Raw genomic sequence first — 7,139 nt, 5'->3', positions numbered from 1 at the left:
TCACTTCAGGACTTGTAATCGCGCCAAGACTGACTGGATTATGTGTGCCTTGTTATTTATTTGCCTTGTTATTTCTGATGCTCCTCTTATTTTAGTGTACTATCAGAACGTTTTATAAAGCTACACATATTGTTTTCTTGCGTTTGTTGTTGTAAATGCGATATTCTGTTCTATTTTATAGCCACTTTTTGATGAGATATTTATTACCAGCATTTACTAAGCAATTGTAAATAGCCTACAATTACCTTCTGGGCTTCGGTGGTCTGTTTTGACATCCCAGTTAAATCATTATAATGTGTAAACATATACATAACACACATTTGTATTTCAAAAAATGTTTGGGAAGAACTGCTTCTCGGACCAAAAAAAAAAAGAGTTTGTTCGAGGTGCTCTTTGGAAAAAGGGATTCAAAAAGTATTTATCACACTGGAAGAAAAATCCAAGGCACTCTCTTTAAACATTAAAATGCCTTTATTACCATGGCATGGTCATATCTAGACTTAAAAAACACACACACAAAAAAAGAGTGTTTTTAGGTCTAGACATGACCATGCCATGGTAATAAAGGCATTTTCATGTTTAAAGAGAGTGCCTTGGATTTTTCTTCCGGTGTGATAAATACCGTTTGTATTTATTGAAACTGAATCATTTCAAAAAAAAAAAAAATCCTTTAAAGAATTTTGTTTGTTTGTTTGTTTGTGTGTATGTATGTATGTTTGTTTATTTGTTTTTGTCGATTTAGGTAGTAGGTTGATAAGTGTAACTGTCGTATTGTAGAGGGTTTTTTAACAACTTATTTGAGAGTAATAAGAGGAGAGCCTATAAAGCGGCGTTATCCTTTTTTTTTTTTTTTTTTTTTTTTTTTTTTTTTTTTTTTTTTACATAATACTTACTTGTTTTGTTCTTCTGCGTGGTGTCCTATGCATAAAAAGAGCATTAAATCCCATGACTTGTACTTCCTTCCCCAAAGCTACTACTGTCAATACATAACCCGTTGAATTAGCGGAGAAAAAAGAAAAAACCGACAGATGTACGAGTTTACAGGGATCACCTAAAGGTAGCACAGAAGGTTTGGCGTCAGTACGACGTAAGAAGAATCCGGGTGTATGATGACAGCTCACCATGGTGACGACAGTTCCAGAAATTAACCGGACAAAAAAACGTGCTCAGGGCGCTCAGGGCTTGTTTTGCAACATAAATTGTTGGTTTTCCATCCAGGCTTGAATTTATAGCTATTCCACAAAACAGCTCAGCGGATTTTCCATGTAGGAAGAATAGAGTCTTTATTAAGTCACTTCTGTTTGTTCTACATGGTCTTTACTGATGTGTTTGTTTTGCTTTGTGTTTTCAACAAACAGTAACTCAAAACTCTCCCAAGATGTGTTAATTTTATCAGATTTTTATGTTTTTAACACATGAAAAACAAACAAAGACCATTTATGTTCAAAATAATCTGGTTTACTTGTTCAAAATACGATCTAAAAGTGGAAATTGAAGAGGGAAAATGCCATAAATATAAATAGTGAAGCACAAATTCACTTTTGTCACAGTTTACAAATTTATATTGAGAATTGGGCTGTGATGATTTTCCATTTTTAGCCCATAAAGACTCAAACATCCACTGTCGACCAAAGGCATCTACTGATCTAAATTGTCAATCCACTAATCCTGTAAATACAGTGTGTCATCTTTTCATAGTCATTAGATATGACCCATTTGGATGTTCAGAGGCTCCGTAGTTACCGTGGAAACACCGTCATCTTCTACAGCACAGGTGTCAAACATGTGGCCTGGGGGCCAAATCCGGCCCACCAAAGGGTCCAATCCGGCCTGTGGGATGATTTTGTGAAATCCAAAAATTACACTGAAGATATTAACAATCAATGGTGAAAAAATCATTTTAATTCAGGTTCCACATACAGTATACCAATTAGATCTCAGTTGGGTCAGACCAGTAAAATACTGTCATAATAACCTTTAAATAATGATTGTATGAATGAATGATGATTTAAATAATGATTTAAATAATCATAACTGCAGATTTTATCTTTGTTTCAGTGTAAAAATGTAAAATTACACATAAAAATGTTTACATTAACAAACTACAGGGTGGGGAAGCAAAATTTACAATGAACGTTTAGTTGTTTTTCTCAGCAGGCACTACGTCAATTGTTTTGAAACCAAACATATATTGATGTCATAATCATACCTAACACTATTATCCATACCTTTTCAGAAACTTTTGCCCATATGAGTAATCAGGAAAGCAAACGTCAAAGAGTGTGTGATTTGCTGAATGCACTCGTCACACCAAAGGAGATTTCAAAAATAGTTGGAGTGTCCATAAAGACTGTTTATAATGTAAAGAAGAGAATGACTGAGCAAAACTATTACAAGAAAGTCTGGAAGATACTATTAAAGAAGAATGGGAGAAGTTGTCACCCAAATATTTGAGGAACACTTGCACAAGTTTCAGGAAGCGTGTGAAGGCAGTTATTGAGAAAGAAGGAGGACACATAGAATAAAAACATTTTCTATTATGTAAATTTTCTTGTGGCAAATAAATTCTCATGACTTTCAATAAACTAACTGGTCATACACTGTCTTTCAATCCCTGCCTCAAAATATTGTAAATTTTGCTTCCCCACCCTGTATCCTTTCACAAAAAATGTGAATAACCTGAACAAATATGAACCTGAAATGTCTTAAGAGAAGTAAATGCAATTTTACCAATATTCTGCCTCTTAATAAATATTTTGTGTATTTGTAAGTGTTATGTAAGTTGTAACACACGTGTGAATGATAAACTGCTGCAGAATATTATTAACATTGCACTTGTTTTTCTTAAGACATTTCAAGTTGTTGATGTTTTTCAGATTTTTAAGGAAACTTTGTAGATGTAAACATGATCATAATACAATTTTACTTTTTTCCACTGTTATTATTTTACCGGTCCGGCCCACTTGAGATCATATTGGGGTGAATGTGGCCCCTGAATTAAAATGAGTTTGACACCCCTGTTTTACAGCATTGATTCACCTGTAAAACCCATGGAGCTGGATCAATGACAGTGGATGGACATGCTTGTTTTATGCTCAGTTATTGGTATATTTGGTGAAAATGTCACTTTTTCTTCAGTTTTCTCTGTTTTTGATAAAATTACCTTTGGATTTACTCTGAGCTTTCATGAACATCAATATGATCACCTGATCAAATATAGGAAAATACCTAATTTACACTGAAAAAATGTTAAATACAGAGGATGGTATTATAATAAATGGTGATAAATCACTTAAGAAAGGTTAAATAGAGAGAAAAATAAATTTGGGAATTGTCACCGATGTAGCACTGGGTCTTTTTAGGTTTAATAAGCGGATCTCCCCCCAAAAAACATGTGTGAAATATGACACTCCTTCTGTTTCTGTCTGAAGTGATTTCAGTGTGTGTAGGCATTTGTTCTTTTTACAGAACTTAAACACAAACTGAGACAAACATAAAACTTCTAAATATCTGCCATCGATACTCTTTCCATGTAACTGGCTCACACACTGAATTATCCTGAACATCTAATCAGACAAGTATTGGCTTATCATTGTGGCCTTGAACATGTCTCATCAGACAAGGAAAGAATATGACACCAAAGTTTTTTTTTTAATAACTGTATCTCACTTTTTTATCAGCACCTTTACCATCTTGTGTTCAGAGAACTAAAATGACCATTCCACTCCACTACAGTGTGAGGGATTTCCTTCATAGAAATGAAAGCTTGACACCAACATAAAAGAATGTTTTTATTGATACGGTATCAATACAATCAAGTACTGTAGATTTTGTATAAGCAGACAAACATTTTCAATCAAAAAGAGTGCATTTTATACCCAAATTCTATTGCATAGAGTGCACGCAATAGCCTTGTATGACAAAAAAAAATCCTATAAGTTGATACTTGTACATTACACAAATAGAAGTCCACAAATAATCCTTCACAAACAACGCTAGAGTGCTAACTACATGTTGTAAATGCTCTTAACTCATCAATGCTATTAAATACCATTTATACGTTCTAGGCTTCGGTGGTCAGTTTTGGCATCCCTATTAAATTATCATAATGTATAAATACATCTTCATTAATTTCATGTGCAAATGGGAATGGCCGTTTGTATTTATTGAAACTAAAACAAACAAATATCCCTTAAGAACCGAAGCAAGGCTTTTTTTTTTTTTTTTTTTTTTTTAAACAATCTTTTTTTGTTGGTTTGTGTTTTTTTTTTTAAGTTGGTTTTTGGCTTTTATAAAGAAAAAAAAAACAAAACAGAAAACTGTTCAAAGCAATGCGTGATTGAGACGATACATGGATCTTACTGACACTTGTTAAATGATTTGCACACAGGGCAAATTCTACAAGCAAGTGACATTGTCTATAAAAACATAGGAACAGAGAGAGTAATAGCCACATGGAACTCACATCACTATTTCATATGTCCAAAAAGAAGGCGACGAAAACAAAAAACAAAAAAAACAGACAACATACAGTACATAACGAGCCTGTGACTGTCTGGTAGACTCACTTGACAATAATGATACATAGCAGTTGTAGGTGTGTTTGTGTTATGAGACAAATAGGGCGGTAGCAAGTGCATTGTTTGCATTATATAGATGTAAATACTGATTAGGCCTTATTCTCGGACTGCTTTTTCAGAGCAACTTGAATAGTTACTGTTTATATGTAGTGAGACAGCATGATAGTTGGTACTGTAGATCAGTTAAACAGTATACATTCATTCTGACTGTGAAGCTCAATATTTGGCACAATCCTCTTTTTTTTTTACGCTGACATTCCTCTATCAAGGTGTCAGGTAGTCTAAAATTCAGTGACACACTGGAATCCTTTCTGAGCTGAGACGTCTTAAGGCATGGCAAAGGTTAAAATAAAAAAAAAAAAAAAAAGACCACCAGGTTTTCATTTTAACCCATAAAGACCCAAATATCCACCAGTCACCAAAACCATCTACTGATCTAAGAAGTTTAATAACTTTAAAACCACTAATCCTATCAACATGTGGAAAATATCTGTGTAAAATGTAGTTTGTCAGCTTTTCATGGTCATCGGATATGACCCATTTGGATGTTCAGAGATTCCGTAGTGAACATTGAAACACCGTCATCTTCTACAAAATTGATTCACCAGTAAAACCCATGGAGTTGAATCAATGACAGTAGATGAAGACACTTCATTCATGTTCAGTTAATTAAAGATTTGTCTAAAAAAGTCACTTTTTTCTGAAGTCTTCTCTGTTTGTGATATAATAACCTTTAAATGTAATCTCATCATGATCATTTAAGTACATGATCAGTAAATTAAACATAGGAAAATACCTGATTTTCACTGAAAAAACGCAAAATATAGAGGATAATATTAAGATATATGGTGATAAATCACTCAAGAAAGGTTAAATAGTGAGAAAAATTGATTTGGAAGTGCCACAAAAGTAGCACTGGGTCTTTATGGGTTAAAAATAAATCCAACCACTTTGCCCAAGCTTTGTTCTATACTGTGTTTTCTGTTACTGCAAAGTAAAAAAAAAATCCTGTTACTTTCACAGAATGTCTTACTTTGTTTACGTCTAGGTGCACTATTAATATACATCAGTTTGCCACCCATTTGACCAATATGAATATGCAGTTCAGTGTCATCCAGTAATCAGTGTCTAAAAATGACGTCTATTCATGTCATTATTTCAGCCGTTTCTTTTTCCAACTACACATTTCATCAACCACCTATTTCAGAATGTGTTCCCTTACTTAGCAAAGGCACCTTAAAAGTGAAGTAAACTAACCTTGTGTGTGACTTTCTTAAAAAAAAAACCCAACAGATGCACTGCAAAAATCTAAATCTTACCAAGTGTATTTTTCTCATTTCTTGTCAAAATATCTCATCACACTTAAAATAAGACATAATCACCTAAAGAGTAACTTTTCAGTGAGACATAAGAAGCAGCCATGGCCTAGGTGTCTGGAAAGTTGTCTGGAGAGTCGGCTTGTAACCGAAGGGTTGGCGGTTCAATTCCCTGGACTGGTGGAGAGTTGTTGGCTGAGGTGTCCTTGAGCAAGGCACTTTGCTCTCCAGGCTCCTGACATGGCGAACACACTGCTCATAGCGTGCAGTCTGTGTGATGCATGATCTAGTGATGGGCTGATGAAGGCAAATTTTGGTGTGTGACAAACTAGTACTGACAAATAAAAAAAATTCTATTTTTATTTTTAGACAATAGATCTTGAAAATCTTATTTCAAGAAATCTTACCAAGACAATTATCACTTGTTCCATTGGCAGGTTTTTCTTTTTGCTTAACTCAAGCAAAAAAAGAAAAAGATGAAATAAGATTTTCAAGATCTATTTTCTAAAAATAAGTTATTATTTCTCACTGACACATTACTCATTAGGTGATTATGTCTTATTTTAAGTGTGATAAGATATTTTGAGTAGAAATGAGAAAAATACAGTTGGAAAGATGTTGATTTTTTCCAGTGTGTGAACATTTTTGAAGCCAAACTTCTTGTGGAACATTGACAGGACCCTCAACCGGTGGTTTTGTAACTTTTCTCTGGGTTTATTATTGTCTTTGAAGCGTCCATAACCTGAAAGTCAGGGGGAGCAATGTGACAAACAACACGCAAACACACATGCCCATGCAACTGCATGCAAACACACACACACACATATACACACACATACACATGCACACACACACGCATCTTTAATGTTTCATCCAAAAGAAGTGAGTAAACACACGACTCTCACCTCTGGCCCACCACCTCTTCCAGAAATGTGGCAGGGGTTTGTTAAATGTTGCACAACCTGTATTTCATAACCTGTGGGCCTCAGTCAGTCCCTTTACTTATTTATGGAGTAAATGCAGATTGATTCTCATTTCCACCTTTGACATTACCCAATTCTGAAACATCTTGTCCTTGAAGACGGAGATGTTCCATTAGGCTAAACAGTAATTCAGCTATTCTTGACGCCATTCTTCAGGAAGCAAATGACAGTCATTTAGACTAACAGTGATTCAGAAGTGCTATGATCTGCCCGGCAACAAGTCACTTATAAACTGGATATGACAAAATAGTATATGTCCA

This window comes from Sphaeramia orbicularis, chromosome 11, assembly GCF_902148855.1.
Source record: "Sphaeramia orbicularis chromosome 11, fSphaOr1.1, whole genome shotgun sequence".
Lineage (NCBI taxonomy): Eukaryota > Metazoa > Chordata > Actinopteri > Kurtiformes > Apogonidae > Sphaeramia > Sphaeramia orbicularis.
Note: the sequence above shows the minus strand (reverse complement) of the source record.